This window comes from Pelophylax lessonae, assembly GCF_965119305.1.
Source record: "Pelophylax lessonae genome assembly, chromosome: 3".
Taxonomy (NCBI): domain Eukaryota; kingdom Metazoa; phylum Chordata; class Amphibia; order Anura; family Ranidae; genus Pelophylax; species Pelophylax lessonae.
Genome location: NC_138770.1, coordinates 112,687,718 through 112,704,799, shown reverse-complemented (window position 1 = coordinate 112,704,799; position 17,082 = coordinate 112,687,718).

Here is a 17,082-nt window from a genome sequence, read left to right as displayed (position 1 = left end):
CACATCTTCCGCCTCCACGGCCTTCCCAGACACATCGTCTCGGACCGTGGGGTGCAGTTTGTTTCCAGATTTTGGAGGGCTCTCTGTGGTCAGCTCGGAGTCAAGTTGGACTTTTCTTCCTCGTATCACCCTCAGTCCAATGGCCAAGTGGAACGGGTGAACCAGATTCTGGGAGATTATCTACGCCATTTTGTGTCCTCCCGTCAAGATGATTGGTCGGATTTACTCCCTTGGGCAGAGTTTTCTTACAATTTCAAGCAATCTTCTGCCTCCAATAAATCCCCATTTTTTGTGGTCTATGGTCGTCATCCTCTGCCACCTCTGCCTCGGACCTCTGCTCCCTCTTCTGTACCAGCTGTAGAGGACCTCCTTCAGGACTTCTCTTCTATTTGGCGAGAGACCCACTCAGCCCTCCTCAAGGCCTCGGCCCGTATGAAGTTCCAGGCCGATAAAAGTCGCAGAGCTCCTCCGGAATTCAGTCCCGGTGACAAAGTGTGGCTCTCCTTGAAATTCATCAGATTTAAGGTCCCAAGTTACAAGTTGGGCCCTCGTTATTTGGGTCCCTTTAAAATCAAGAGCCGCATTAACCAGGTGTCCTACCAGCTCCATCTTCCACCCTCTCTCCGAATCCATAACTCTTTCCATGTCTCCCTTCTCAAACCTGCTATCTTTAACCGCTTCTCTCCTAAACTTCTTTCTCCCACCCCTGTCGCTGGCACCTCTGATATTTTTTCGGTCAAACAAGTCCTAGCGACCAAAGTCATCCGGGGGAAAAGATTTTTTTTGGTCGATTGGGAGGGCTGCGGCCCTGAGGAGAGATCTTGGGAGCCGGAGGAGAACATCCTGGACCGCAGCCTCATCCGCAAGTTCTTGGGTTCCAAAAAGAGGGGGAGACCAAAGGGGGGGGGTACTGTTACGCTCAGCGCTCCGGGCCCCCTGCTGGCCTCGAAGCGCTCACAGCGCACCGGGACTCTTAGATCTAAAGGACCAATGCACAGGTGATTGGTACCTGGCCCAGACTGGTTATTAAGGGTTAAGGTTTGTGAAAGGCAGTGCTGACTTAATTAGGCTTCACCTGTGCACTGCTCATTAATACCTTCTCCTCACACAGCTTCCTGCCGGATCTTTGTGCCTTGTGCCTCTGTGAAAGCGTTCCCTTCTGTGTTTGTTTGCTTTGCCTGTTGCCGAATCCTTGCTACCGACATCTCGCCTTTGAACCTCTGCCGCCTGCCCTGACCTCTGCTACGTCCGACTACGCTCTTGCCTACTCCCTGTGTACCACGCCATATCAGCTGCCAGAGAGATCGAGTTGTTACTAGGGGACACGACCTGGTAGTTACCGCCGCAGCAAATCCATCCCGCCTTGCGGTGGGCTCTGGTGAAGACCAGTAACTGCTTAGAACCGGTCCTCTAGTACAACCCGCGCCATCGTCTCTCTGGTCCAGAGGATCCACTACCAGTCCTGCCGGTTCGTGACATGAGGGTTCATTAGTGCATATGGAATGGGGAGCTTGCACATCTGGAAAGGTACCATCAATTCTCAAAGATAGATCCAGGTTTTAAAACATCATATGCTCCCTACAAGACAACGTCTTTTTCAGCAGGACAATGCTAAACCACATACTGCATCTATGACAACCACATTGCTTCATAGTAGTGTTGCACCCTCTAGTGTGCTACTAGTATCAGAGCAGGCAAAACATATTTTCATGGAATCTGGGTTAGGGTTTATGTAAGTACAAGCCAGATGACTCATGCAGGCAAGTCTCTGGTGCCTCCCCCTGGTTCCAGAAAGTTGGAGACTGTTCTGAAAACTAGAGGCAGGGAGGGTCGTTCTGCATACTAAAGGGGATTGGCCAATCCTCAGGCGGTGGACCTGGCAGGGCGGTGGAGCCAGCTCTTAAGTATGGAGGAGTCATGCCAGTGGGTGAGTTGGATGGAGTACCGAGGAGTCTATCTGTGGCCTTGAGGGGCCCTCTAGGTCTAGCGGATGGGCTTATGAAATCAGCTTCCTGGAGGGACTGCAATGTTTTATACCTTCATCCCTACCCTGAGAAAACGGGAGGGGATACACACCTGAAAGCAGTTACCTCAAGTTTCTGCTACTTTCCAGAAGGACCTAGGGCTCTTAGTCTGTATTGGACTTTTGCTACTAACCTTCACAGGACTGTCAGTTCCCGTAAAAACAAGATATATCGCACTGAACAGGAGATGTTACTATAGCAACGATGTGTAGACCAGCCGGCGAATATTCAGTTCCGGAACTTGTCACTGAGCTCCCTCTCTGAAGAAGTCATGTGTCTTGTGACGTAACCCGTAGGAGTATCCAGTGGCGTCAGACTCAGCTGTTCTACTGCGATCAGAGCCGGGGAGTGAGTGAGTTGGGCTCCACCGTGGCAGATTTAAAAAGGATAATACAGATTGCACGATCAATGCTTGTTTTTAACATCTTAAATATGAGTTTTTCCTAATATGATTATGTTAAATAAACATTTTTAAAAGGATGCTGCCCTATGGAATTTCCTCTTTCATTTGCATAACAATGGAGTGGGCCCATTGAAATAAGAGGAGGATTTCAGTGAAAGCTGATCAGTTTCTTAGGCGGAGACATTTGACTTCTTATTGCACAAATCCTTTGTCCTGCAGGTGAGCGTGCACTGCACACAGATGTCTCCGCAGGTGGAAGGACTTGGCACTAAGCACTGTATATTTGTTTGGGTTGGAGAAGCACTTGTGGAAACAATCACACCATTTTCATGCTAGTAGTTAAAAGGTACTGCATGTATCGATGAGATCACGGACTAAACATAGATCATCACTAATTGATTTGAATAATACTTATGTCATTTACTTTGTATTTAATGTTTTAAGGAAGCACTTTCTATGTTATTTTCGCTATATATTTTGATATATAGCACATATATATATATATATATATATATATATATATATATATATATGAATAGCGCCAATATTTATATACAAGTTACGGGACTGACTTCTTCAGCAAGGTGGTTGACAGAGCCCCCTACGGGGGGAAGTGCTGCAGTAGAAAAGTTGGGACAGTCCCTTGATAACGTGGGTGGCACGAAACATGTTGGGAGGGGCCTATGTGCTGACGTCATACCGCCCTGTCCACGTGTTTGGCACAGCGGCCACCACTGTAAGTGCACTTATGTATGTTTTATTATGCTCTAATGCTTTTATGAATTTTAAAAACCAATCAGTAAATACACTATATATGCGTTCTCTGGGTGTTTTTGGAATCAACTGCCCATGCTGCCCATGCTATATGGCATTTACGGAAGAGTACTGAACAGTGACTAATAATTAATGCTTGTACTTTTCCTCCATCTGGTGAGTGCATTGTTTGGGCGAAAGCTCATATGTGGAAATATCCTTACGCACTTCGGTGATATTTGATGGATCATTCCTTAATTTGTTTGACTTCTGGTGAGCTGATGGTACAACTGTTGATTATTGAATGAACTCCCTCAATATATGGACTTTCTGTTCAACTTCATATACCTATATCTCATTAATACTGGGTTCACTGCATATATACCTTTACTATTATAATTATATCACTATTATCGTTTATTGCATATATACCTTTGCTTTTATAATTGTATCACTCCTAGTTAGCACTGCACACTTATTGGAATTTACTGTTTACAAGGGTTGGTATTGTCACCTTGTGCGCTAGCTGGTTTAGTGATTGGTGCACTCACTGCACATATAATCGTTAATACTTACTCAGGAGAAGGAGACCTACATATTTCTGCTGCATAGGGGTCCCTTACTTATTTGGATTTGCCTATCTCCAAATTCTCTCTTCTATTACTAGCTGATGTCCATATGGGGTGTCTCATTTACATTTATACTTATAAACTATTTATGTGTCTTCATTATGCCCTGTATTAGAAGTACCTTTATTGTTTTCTCCTTAGATGGGGTCTTTTTACCAGTCTGGGTGAGCGTTGTTGTGGACCTCCGTTTGCCTTGAAGTGGGGATCTGTACCTTTATTTTTCTCCCCTTTTTGTCCTCTGAGGATACGGGATTCGGCACTCATTCTATCTGGTGGGCTCGGGGTTCTTACACTGTAGCCTTCATGTGGTTGTACCTACTGACCGTCTCGACCGTTTGATGGACGGCTCTTGGACTCATATTCTCACTCTGGTAGCACTAGCACTTTGGTGAGCATCTATTGTATCTATGAAATAATGCTATTTTTTTTTTTAAATGATTTTGTACGTAAATTCCTTTTGTGTCTCTTTTTTCTGTAATAGTCAACCTGGGATCTCTAAGTGGTCTTTGAGAAAGCTTTCATAGCGAAACGCGTCAGACCCATCCCGACTGGTTGTTACCATTATATGTACCTGTACTATCATTATGAGATGTGTGAAGTCAGGTTATGAATCATGTTCCATCAATTTTAATGTTTATATTTTATACATTTATCAATAAAAGAATGCTTATTTTTCTATTTATCTTGATTGGTGATTATATATGATGCTCAGACTCACTGGTGTTTGATGCCCTCTCCACCATCCCCTCATTTTATAGGTGTTATTGGGGTCCCCTCTTCTTTTTTTTTTTGACGTAGGGACCTCACTGTTCCTGTTTTTATTCAGTATGTACTATTCGGGATTGTAGGGATATCTCACCATGTGATCATAGTCTATCCAACAACCAACCATTTGATTATATGTTTCTCTCAGATAGAGGTCAGAAGACGGTTAGAAAGATCTGAGAAGCATTTCAAGATTTTTCCAATACCAGTTGAATGGAAGGGGCTGTAGTAACTAATAAGGGCCCACATGGGAGTAGGCATGAGACCTCTTGAGCCTTTTAGGTCCTTCTAAATAAACCAGAAAAAGTTCTGGAGCCTGCAGTGACAAGTGGAGGATTGGTGGACCATTGGCTGTCTACCACCAGCAGTTAAGCTTTTGAAGTATATTGAGTAGGAGGTCCTCAGTGAGTCATGTCAACGTGTTTGTTAGTGGGGCTGGTCATCCAGCATTGTAATAAAATCTCTAATTTTAAGGCTGGGTTCATACTTGTGTGATCTCTGTGCGATGCAAATTTAGCCATACAAACTGTATGGCTGAAATTGCATCGCATTCGCACCAACATAGTGCAGGACCCTTTCTTTTGTCCGCACTGGAATTGGATCACATGGGTGTTCACACCCATGCAATGCATTTCCTGTACCATTTCATAGTTCGCACTGCGATCCGCGAGCCGATTTGAGGGGGTCATTACCTTTACACTGACACCCCCAGTGGTTCGCAGATGTCCGTGTAGATTCAGGTGTGATGCAGGAACCAGCACTGGAATCACAGGGTTTCCTGCATCACACCAGTGTAAACTAGGACTAAGAGTCCAAAAACAAAAATGCTGATGTCAGATGTCAAAAGCAAATCTCTCTCAACAAAGACAGTCTGTGTTATGTTTTTATAAAGGAGCACTTGTCCTTATCATGCCTCTATCTGGCCTTCATCTGTGGTCACAGTGCTTGTAGGAATATAATACAATTATCAGGAAGTAATATATTATTACCAGGTAAACAAACATACAAGGACGAGCAAAAACCACTCAGCTGCAGCGAGATAGAAAATTGTCATCACTCTTCGATATTATCCACTTCTCAGAAGATTTTCCTCCTTAATGGCCAGGCCATTTTTTGTGATTCGGCACTGCGTTGCTTTAACAGACAATTGCGCGGTCGTGTGACGCTGTACCCAAAATAAAATTGATGTCCTTTTTTACCTACAAAAGAAAGAGCTTTTGATCACCTGCACGATTTTATTTTTTGCGCTATAAACAAAAAAAGAGCGACAATTCTGAAAAAAAAAAACAAAAAAAAGAAAAATATTTTTCACTTTCTGCTACATAACATTCCCCCCCCCCCCCCCCCAAAAAAAAAAATTAATAAAAATCTAGTTGTTTCAGCATTTTAGGCTAATTTGTATTCTGCTACATATTTTTGGTAAAAAAAATCTCAATAAGCGTATTTTGATTGGTTTGCGCAAAAGTTATCGCGTCTACAAACTAGGGGAAAGATTTATGTCATTTTTATTTTTTTTTATTTTTTTTTTACTAGTAATGGCGGCGGTCAGCGATTTTTAGCGGGACTGCGACATTGTGGCTGACAGTACGGACCCCTAACTGACATTTTTGACACTTTTGGGGGGACCAGTGACATTACTACAGTAATCAGTGCTAAAAATATGCACTGTTACTGTAATAATGGCACTGGCAGGTAAGGGGTTAACCCAGGGGCAATCACAGGGTTAAGGATGAGCCTAGGGGGTGTTTTCTAACTGTGGGTGGGATGGGCTTGTAAAATCAATACAGAGACCTGTGTTCCTAAATAGGAGGAACACGGGAGCTCTGCATTGATTCCAGAGAGAACAACGGTCTGCTGTGTTTACAACAGCAGACCGCCATTCTCTTTTCATGGGGAGAGATCGCAGATGCCCGGCGGCAATCACAGCTGCAGGCCCCGTGGATCGGCTTTCCCGCTGGCGAGTGGGCGTGCGTGCCAATCGCTCCCGCGGACCGCCGTACAGGTACAGCGATTCACGGGAACCTGCCGACCTGCCGCCGTATAACTGTCGACAAGTGGTTAAAGACCTTTTCAGTATATGCAGCGCCAGAGTGACCATTCAGAGGCTTTCACTTTCATGAAAAAAGACAGAAAATTTTGAAAAAAAACGTGTTTTTCTTAGTTTCTGTTAGAAAATGTTGCAAATAATCTTTCTTCATAAATTTAAACCAAATTGTATTCTGCTACATTTCTTTGGTGAAAATAACCCAAATCAGTGTATATTATTTAGTCTGTAGGAAAGTTATAGAGTCCACAAACTTTGGTATATACAGTATACTGTATCTGAAAATCGATCAATCGTGTTGTACTGAGGCCCAAAAAACAGGACAGGCCAGGACAGTACAAATATCTCCCAAATTACCCCTTTTTTGGAAAGTAGGCAGCCCAGGGTATTTAGTAAAAGGCGAGGCAAGTTTTTTGAAGTTGTCATTTTTGGTCACAATGTTTTGGAAAATAAAGAAATAAAAAAAAAAAATTGCAAATTTTTTAAACATAATGTCACCAGTGCAATACGGCAACATCATATAACTGGTGTGGTGGTGATCAGGGACACTGACTGGTGACAGTATGCAAAAAAAAAAAAAAAATAGTTTTTCTTAAATTTAACCACTTCCAGACCGCTTACGTTATATTTACTGCAGCAGGCTGGCTCATACAGGCAAAACGACGTAGATCTACGTCGTTCGCCTGGGGGGCAGCTAGGGCGTTCCCGATCCCGGTCATTAGCGGGGAAGCCGATGCGGGTGTCAGGCGGCGCCGATTGCCACTGATACCCGCGATCCTTCCCCGCTGAGAGAGAAGGACGGTCGGCTGTTGTAAACACAGCCGACCGTCCTTCTCCCTGGGATGATCACAGAGCTCATGTGAACCTGCTATATAGGATTGCATGTCTCTGTGATAATTTCACAAGTCACGCCCCCCCACAGTTAGAATCACTCCCCTAGGCTCACACTTAAACCCTTGATCACCCACAGAGTTAACTCCTTCCCTGCCAGTGTCATTATTACAGTAATAGTGCATATTTTTAGCACTGATTACTGTAATAATGTCACTGGTACCCCCAAAAGTGTAAAAAATGTCAGTTAGGGGTCCGATCTGTCAACCGCAATTTCGCAGTCCCGCAAAAAATCGCTAATCGCCGCCATCACTAGTAAAAAAAAATAATAATAAAAATGACATAAATCTTTCCCGTAGTTAGTAGATGCGATAACTTTTGCGCAAACCAATCAAAATATGCCTATTACGATTTTTTTTACCAAAAATATGTAGCAGAAAACAAATTGGCCTAAAATGTTAAAACATTTTGATTTTTACATGTTTTTTTTGAGAATGTCATATAACAGAATGTGAAAAATATTGTTTTTTTTTAAAAAAAAAATTGTCGCTCTTTTTTTATTTCTAGCGTAAAAAAATAAAAATTGCACAGGTGATCCAATACCACCAAAAGAAAGCTCTATTTGTGGGGGAAAAAAGAACCTAAAGTTTGTTTGGGTACAGCGTCGCACGACCGCGCAATTGTCCGTTAAAATAACGCATCGCAAAATAGGGCCTGGTCATTAAGGGGGGCAAATCCTTCCGGTCTTAAAGTGGCTACATTTGTTTTTTTTTTTAACATTTTTTTTCTTTTTTATTAATATTTCTTTTGTTTTTTAACACACTGGGATCAGAGCAATCAATGACTCTGTACTACATTTTTACACAATATGATTGCTTACACCAATGAATTTCACTGTTATAAGCAAATCATTTTTACTGAATAAAATTAATTCTTTCAGTGTTTACTATTGTGGTGAGCTGTGATTGCCCACAGTTAATCACATGGCACAGATGGGATGTGGTTGGCCCTGTCTGTACAATGTGATCACTGTGACCAATCATAGAATTCCCTACAATTGTACACAATGAATGGCATAAAATCAAAGCCAATCATTGTGTACAATTGTCATGTGATCTGCTGTGATTGGTCACAGCGATCACATGGTGCCTGGTGGACACAGCCGGTGACAGATCGTGCTGAGGGGCATTCCGAGAGGACGTCATATGTCATCCACCCAGAATGACGAATCTCCCTCCTGGCCGTCATTTGTCTATAGGCCAGATGGGAACAGGTTAAAGAGAAAGCACAGCAACAGCTGTTTACTTTCAGACTATCTCATTGAAACTCTGTATGGAACAGTTTGAACAAGTTGGCAGGGAAGGTGTTGGGGGCCACAGCTCTGACTCATTCAGCTATGTGTGTAGATTTTGGCTCAAATGATTTATCTCTGTACACAGGCTTTTTAACAGAACAAGTATGGATAGTCTGGAAAACATGTTTTTTTTGGGGGGGATAAATGTTTTACGTGAATAAATAAAAGCTGATCATAATAACCACACCCATCAATGGTAAATGGTTTGTCTCAACCCCCTTAAAGTGAAACAAACATTTTATTCTTACCTGCTCTGTGCAGTTGGTTTTGCACAGAGTAGCCCTGATCCTCCTCTTCTTGGGTCCCTCTTCTGCTCTCCTGGCCCCTCCCTCCTGTTGAGTGCCCCCACAGCAGGCAGCTTGAAATGGGGAATCCGACCTGAGTCACAGCTCCCTGTGTCCATTCAGACATGGACCCGCCCCCCTCTCTCCTGATTGGCTGAATGACTTTGATTGACAGCAGCAGTAGCCAACCGCACCACGCTGCTGTCTCAGCCAATGAGGAGGGGAGTCCCGGGTAACTGAGAAACTCCTGCAACATCGCTGGATGTAGATGGGCTCAGGTAAGTATTAGAGGGGCTGCTGCACACAGAAGGCTTTTTATCTTAATGCAGAGAATGCAATAAGATAAAAAAAAAAAAAAAACCTTCTGCCTTTTCAATCCCTTTAAAGGATATATTTTCAGAAGAGCTTGTTCTGTTGAAAAACAAAAAACATATTGGCCTGATCACCAGGTGAAAACAAAGGAAAGAAAGCCTAAAAAACAAACAAACAAAAAAAAACGAATGCAGCCATCACATCTGAGTGCCGGTTCACACTTGTGCGATGCGGGAACGCTGCAAATATGCAGCGTGATCCCGCATCGTATCCGCATCTCTGGCAGTCCACACTGCCATATGCGATACGCAGGGGGGTGTCAATTAAATGTTAACAACACCCCCAGTTTGATCGCATATCGCAGTGCGATCTGACAGTTCACACAGAATCAGATCGCACAAGTGTGAACCACTGTGCGATCCGATTCTGATACGGCTGAAAAAAAGGGTCATGTGCGTGTTTGGTGCGGATACAGTGCGAATTCAGCCATACAAAGTGTATGCCTGAATTCACATCCGCACATCCGATCGCATGTAATGAAGTAGCAGTGCGCTCCGAATTACATGCGATCTCGCAAGCCGCACAAATGTGAACCGGCGCTAAGAATTGGAAAGCTGAAATATAATAAATGTTTGCTTTTGGGTTTAATGCCGCTTAAAACATAGTTACAGATACTCTTACATGGCCCATAAAAATATACTGTAAATCCCAAGTAAATAGCTACTTACTAGATCATTTCTCTTGCATTTTAGTTGCGATGCTTCTTTAGGCATTAACGGCTGCTGGCACAATATATTTGGATTATTTTTTTATAACATCTCATGTTTTGATTAGTAAAAAGCTGAGATGTCAGAATTCTAAGTGGGTCTAACTCACTTCCTGTCATATTTACACCCATTAAGTTGTCTTCCCAGAACAGGCTGTACAGAAAACAGGTCATGAACTGATAGAGAACGCCAGTGATATCATAGCAGACGTAAAAATGCTTCTTTTTGTCTGCAAAAGATATACACTCCAGGATGTGCTATACAAGCGGATATCACAAAATAAAGGTGAACACCTACATTTCCATAGCTTTAGCCATAGCTTTAGCATAACTTCAAAATAGTATCTAAAAAGTTTATTAAAGAGATGACATCACAGCAGAGGATTGCAATGTTTTGGGGCCATGCAGGACCCCTTTATCCTGCGTGTGAACAGCCTGATGAAGGTGTTTTGTGTTTCAAGAACACTTTTCTAAGCGGAGGGTCAAATTGAAGTTAATTTTCGACAATAGTGTTAAGAATATTTAAAAAAGCAGGATGGAAATTATTTCATGCACTAATCTCTAAAGCCTCATTCACGGGGTAACTCCACTTTTGTGGTGGAAAAAATTAGCAAATAAAGAAAAAACAATATAGCGTAAACAATTGCAACACAAATCATATTGTAATTGAATGTTATTAAAAAATACCTTTCCTTTTCAATCTGCAGCTGTTGTCATTTTCTGAAAATGCAATGCAATGTGGCTACCTGGAGCTGTTCTGTACACAGAATGTATACTGACCACACTCCAGAAACATCATTTCCTGCTTGTGTGATTGGCTCACCAATTTTCCCAGAAGTCTGCCTAAGATCGAGTCAGATTTCTGTCATCCCCTGCAACAAAAAAGTAATTTTTGGTGAGATACTCCCAATAGGAACACGTCTAAAGGGGTGCAGGCCCAGCAGCTTTCCTCATTAGAGCCCTGCAGCTGCCACAGCTGATAGATAATTATGAAACCACTCCCATTTGACCCATGAGGCACAGAGGAACAAATAATGATTTCTTCAGAATAACATAAGGTAGGAATCTGCAAAAAAGTTTGGCAGGCAGTCCCATTCATGTCTATTGTAGAGTAAAGATCACAATTCTCAAGAACATTTTTATTTTTAAGATTTACAACCCTTGAACATAAGGTTATCAAACAAGATGACAATAAAATAAGACATACTACTCTTTGCTTCAATCAAATTTAAAGAAATGAAATGAAAAATAATGTATTGTGTAAAGAAATTAAAAAATTACCATTAAGTTATATTAGGGTCTTTTTTTTGGTATTCACCGATATCAAAACCGATACCTACAGTACCTTTTTTGTTTACATTTCAGCTGTCAGCAATGGTACAAAGCATTAAAAAGTTATTTTACAAATTAAATAAATTATTTTTGTTTAGTTTTGCGCTTTTTTCAATGTGAAACATGTAAATATATGTTAAAGGTGTAAACATATTAATGAACAAAGAAAAGAAAAATAAGTGTTAATTATGAATAGTTCATAAAATAGACATAAATAAAAAAATCTGTAGGAAAATAATAAATAAGTAGAGAATGAGAATAAGGAGTTAATAAGGCTGATTAGAGTAAATTAGGGGTTAATAAGGGGTTAATCAGAGGAACAATTTATTAAAAAACAAAAATACACATATATATATATTTGTTTTTTTGTTTTTTTTTACTTGACAAGGTTTCTTTAGACCCCTTTCACACAGGGACGACGCTACTTGCTGGGGCGACCTGTGAAGTCGCGATGCACAGCGATAGCATATCATTGAAGTCAATGCAGGTCGCCTCCAGGTCGCCCCAAAGTAGTACAGGACCCTTTTTCTAAGTCGGAGCGACTTGTGTCGCTCCTATTAGAACGGGTCCTGTGCTAATCAATGGCAGGCGACCCACCGCGACTTGTCAGGCGACCAAGTCGCCTGACAAGTCACGCTAGTGTGAATGGGGACTTAAACTAACTTCCTTTGCAGAGCAAAGTTCATCCCTTTGATCTGTAAATGAATAAACAGGAGGACAGATAAGAAGATGCAATGTTTCTTTTTATCCTGTCTCTTTCAGCACTGAGCAATGGTGTTGATAAACATTTCCGGCTGCTTTTTTTTATTTTTTGACAGCTGTGAGCAGGGGAACTGCTCTGCACTTTTACATGAATCGTGGCAATGCTGGATTAAGATTGTGTGGAGGGTCGAATGTTCTTTCAACGATTAATCATGCGGTTCTAGTCTTTAGTGATGTAGCTGCTGCACACACACAGCCGCTGCTCCCAGTTTGACATCCATGCAAGTGCGTGTGTGTGCATGTCACTGAACACACATTGTCTGCATTTAAGGACACGCACCAGTACGTACGAATAGACATGAATGGGGCTGCCTGCTGTGTATCCTATGTCAGCAAACATGGCCCTTTGCATGGATGTATGCTTAAAGAAGAGCTCCAGGCTCCTTCACAAAAAATGTAAAGCCAAAAGCTACAAATACTGTAGCTGCTGACTTTTAAAATGAGGACACTTACCTGTTCAGGAATCCAGTGGTGTCTTCACTCCAGCTGATTTTTCCATCGGCTCTCGGGTGCTGCTGTCACCATTGCTTGTTTGCTTGCAGCTTCACAGCTGGGTCCCTACTGCACATGCACAAATCGGGAAGAAGGAGGGGAGGGTTGTGAACTTCCAGGCGATCTCATTGCGGCAAGATCATCCGGAAGCGGGAGCGGGTACCTGTGAAAACCAGGCACCTGCTCCCCCCTCCCCCTGAAAGGGGCCAAATGTGGTATACGAGGGGGGGGAGGAGGCAGGTAAGCGGATCTTCCCCCTTTGGGTGGAGCTCCGCTTTAAGTACGCCCGTGTGAACAAGGTCTAACAGTGTATTTGGTTTTTGTTCGGGAAAGTCCATTCATTTTAAAACTGAATGTTAAAAACAAACGAAAAATTTGAGTACTTTGAATGATATTCATCAAGCCATTGAATGTACTAACAATTTTTAATCTACTAGCACTTGACCAGCTTTAAATTCACCGGCCCTTCATCAAGATATCACCAGCAAACCCGAATGCTGGCTAGAGAAATTCTTCCACCCTGGGATCACCCTTGCATTTAGTTTTTTTCCTTTAATTCCAATGGGGAGTTCATACTCTATTCTTTGGAGGAGCATATATAGTGCATCCGGAAAGTATTCACAATGCTTCACTTTTTCCACATTTTGTTATGTTACAGCCTTATTCCAAAATGGATTATACTCATTATTTTCATCAAAATTCTACAAACCATACCCCATAATGACAATGTGAAAGAAGTTTGTTTGAAATATTTGCAAGTTTATTACAAATAAAAAAACAAAAAAATGACATGTAAATAAGTATTTACAGCCTTTGCCATGACACTCAAAATTGAGTTCAGGTACATCCTGTTTTCACCGATCATCCTTGAGATGTTTCTACAACTTGATTAGAGTCCACCTGTGGTGAATTCAGTTGATTGGACATGATTTGGAAAGGCCCACACCTGTCTATATAAGGTCCCACAGTTAACAGTGCATGTCAGAGCACAAACCAAGCCATGAAGTCCAAAGAATTGTCTGTAGACCTCCGAGACAGGATTGTATCAAGGCAAAGATCTGGGGAAGGGTACAGAAACATTTCTGCAGCATTGAAGGTCCCAATGAGCACAGTGGCCTTCATCATCCGTACATGGAAGAATTTTGAAACCACCAGGACTCTTCCTAGAGCGGGCCGCCCGGCCAAACTGAGCAATCGAGGAAGAAGGTCTTAGTCAGGGAGGTGACCAAGAACCCGATGGTCACTCTGACAGAACTACAGAGTTTCTCTGTGGAGGGAGGAGAAACTTCCAGAAGAACAACCATCTCTGCAGCACTCTAGAAATCAGGCCTGTATGGTAGAGTGGCCAGGTGGAAGCCACTCCTCAGTAAAAGGCACATGACAGCCCACCTGGAGTTTGCCAAAAGGCACCTGAAAATAATGAATTTATTCCGTTTTGGAATAAGGCTGTAATTTAACAAAATGTGGAGAAAGTGAAGCATTGTGAATACTTTCCGGATGCACTGTAGGATTGAATGAAGAGTTCACACAGCAAGGTGTCAATGACAGTGTTGCCAACCATGAGTATTTTTACTGGCAGCCAGTAACAAAACAGACACTACTCCTGCCAGTAAATGCCAGTGACAGGAAAAGATTGCCAGTTAAAAAAAAAAGCTGTGATGCTTGGTTCAGAACTGCGAATGCGCAGTTCTGGTCCAAAGCCGACTGAGACCATCGGAGTGTCTGCTACAGTGTGTTCGGGAGGGGGGCAGGTCCGTCGGAGCATGTGTTATGTGATGTCATGGTGCAAGGGAGCCGAACAGAGCGGCCCGACTTAGGAGAGGGTGTGTCGTGTCGGTGAGATGATCATCATCTGTGCTGCTGAACACTACTGTGAGAGTCAATTTCATGTCTGTAAACAAAGAAGGCGGATCTTCTGTCAGACAGGCAGGGACAGATCATCAATATCAGCTAAGCTGAAACCGTGATCTTTCTGTGCCTGTCACAGAACCCCCCCCCCCCGCCCCCTACACAGTGAGCAAGCACTTTAGGAATACATTTAACCCCTTTGATCACCCCCAGTATTAACCCCTTCCTTGCCAGTGTCATTTATACAGTAACAGTGCATATTATTTAGCACTGTTTACTGTATTAGTGTCACTGGTCCCCAAAAAGTGTCAAAAATGTCAGTAAGGGGTCTGATCTGTTCACCGCAATGTCGCAGTCCCGCTAAAAATCGCTGATTGCTGCAATTACCAATAAAAAAAGAAATAAATAAAAAGTCCAAAAAATCTATCCCGTAGTTTGTAAACGCTATAACTATTGCGCAAACCAATTAAAATACGCTTTTTAAGATTTTTTTTTTACCAAAAATATGTAGCAGAATACAAATTGGCCTAAACTGATAAAAAATGTTTTTTAAATTTTTTTTTTATTGGGAATGTTTTGTAGCAGAAAGTAAAAAAGATAGCGTTTTTTTTTTTTTTCAAAATTGTCGCTCTTTTTTTGTTTATAGCACAAAATCTAAAAACCACAGAGGTGATCAAATACCACCAAAAGAAAGCTCTATTTATGGGAAAAAAGGACATCAATTGTATTTGGGTACAGCGTCGCACGACCACGCAATTTTCCATTAAAGTAATGCAGTGCAGAATCGCAAAAAATGGCCTGGTCATTAAGGGGGTAAAACCTTCCAGGCTGAGGTGGTTAAGTATTTACAAAGTTATAACTAAATAAAGTGGTCCGTAGTGGAAATGTAAAAATTGCTCTAGTCCATAAGGGGTAAACATAAGGTGAAGTTATGAAATCAGATTTTTGGGTACAAAATGTATTAAATATATTCATCATTAACCATAAATGTAATAAATCTACTTTCTGTGCACCAAATGCCTTTCCAAAGCAAATGCATACTTTATAAAGTAGCAGTGACTTACTCACTGTGCTGTACATAGCCTGTGCAGAGAGCAGAGCTTTGGGAGGGGCCCAGCAGGCTCCACCTACTACAGGCTGCCTGCAGAAAACGACAGGAGAGGGCGGAGACAAGACCAGTCACCCTGCACAAGGAGAGAGAGCAGCAGTGAGCGGTCTTTATTACAGGAAGCTTCTGCACGGAGGAAAAGTTTCACACTGGATTACTGCACAGATCTGGAATAAATACACAAAGTACTCCAAGATTCAAGTAAAAATACACATGACTCTTGTATTTACACAATATTTACTTATCCTGGAGTTCAGCTTTAAAAAACAAATACACATGTTTTAAAGATCATGTCACTTGAAGGTTTCATAGAAAGCCATCAGATATGTTTTCTCTGCACGTTTCAGAACATGTATCTCACACACGAGGCTTGCTTGGGAACTTCCTCTTTATTAAAACAATCCAGCATTTCCGTTAATTGTTATTGGGATAAATTTCATGATGACAAGGGTTCCTGTTCCACTGCATTCTGTACACAAACTGGCCGCACATCAATGGCTCACTGAGAATCTTTTGCAAGGTTTCTGCTATCTTGGCTGGTTTTCAACAGGCAGAATTCTAATCAAATGACACAAGGCTACAGTACAGTTGAATGGTAGAACAAGGTATTTGCATATGATTACCTTATCAAGTAAGAATACCATATGGCTGACAGGTGTTGTTCTGTAAACTTCCTTATCTGTCATCTTAAAAAAAAAAAAAAAAACCTGTTTTGATATTAGGTTAATCATATCATACACCATACTTGTTTTTGAAGTGGTCATACAAATTTCAGTAAAACAATGGAACCTAAAATAGAGTCCTAAGCCTGCGCAAATTAAGTACTTAAAAATAACACAAATATTGATTAAGATCAAATTAAGGAAGCTGCTTGTTATAAAATGTAACAAGAACTGCACAAATCATCAAAATATATATAAAAAAACAAATAATAATAATAATATTTTTGTGTGAACTTGGCTTTGATGATTACATAGTTATTATGATTATCCTCTATTGAAATATTATTGTTCACTTTCATTTGTTATTATTTCTTGTTATTGTACTGTTTCTTTTTGAAAAACCTAATAAAAATTTATTGGAAAAATATATAAAATAACCGCGCTTCCTCATGTGATATATAATCACTTATGGCACATAATGCGTATGCAAAGCATTAACATACAGCTTTTTAAACACCACCGAAGTGAAAAAATAATTAAACATCAAGTGAAATATATAGTCCATAAAAACTCCGGAATAGTCCCAGGGTAGTAAACATCCACCGTGAGCACAGATAGAATGCTATCCTTTCCGCCAGCCAGACTTGTATAAAGTACTCGAAATTTCTACTTGAGTAAAAGTACAAGTGCTCGATCAAAAAATTACTTGAGTA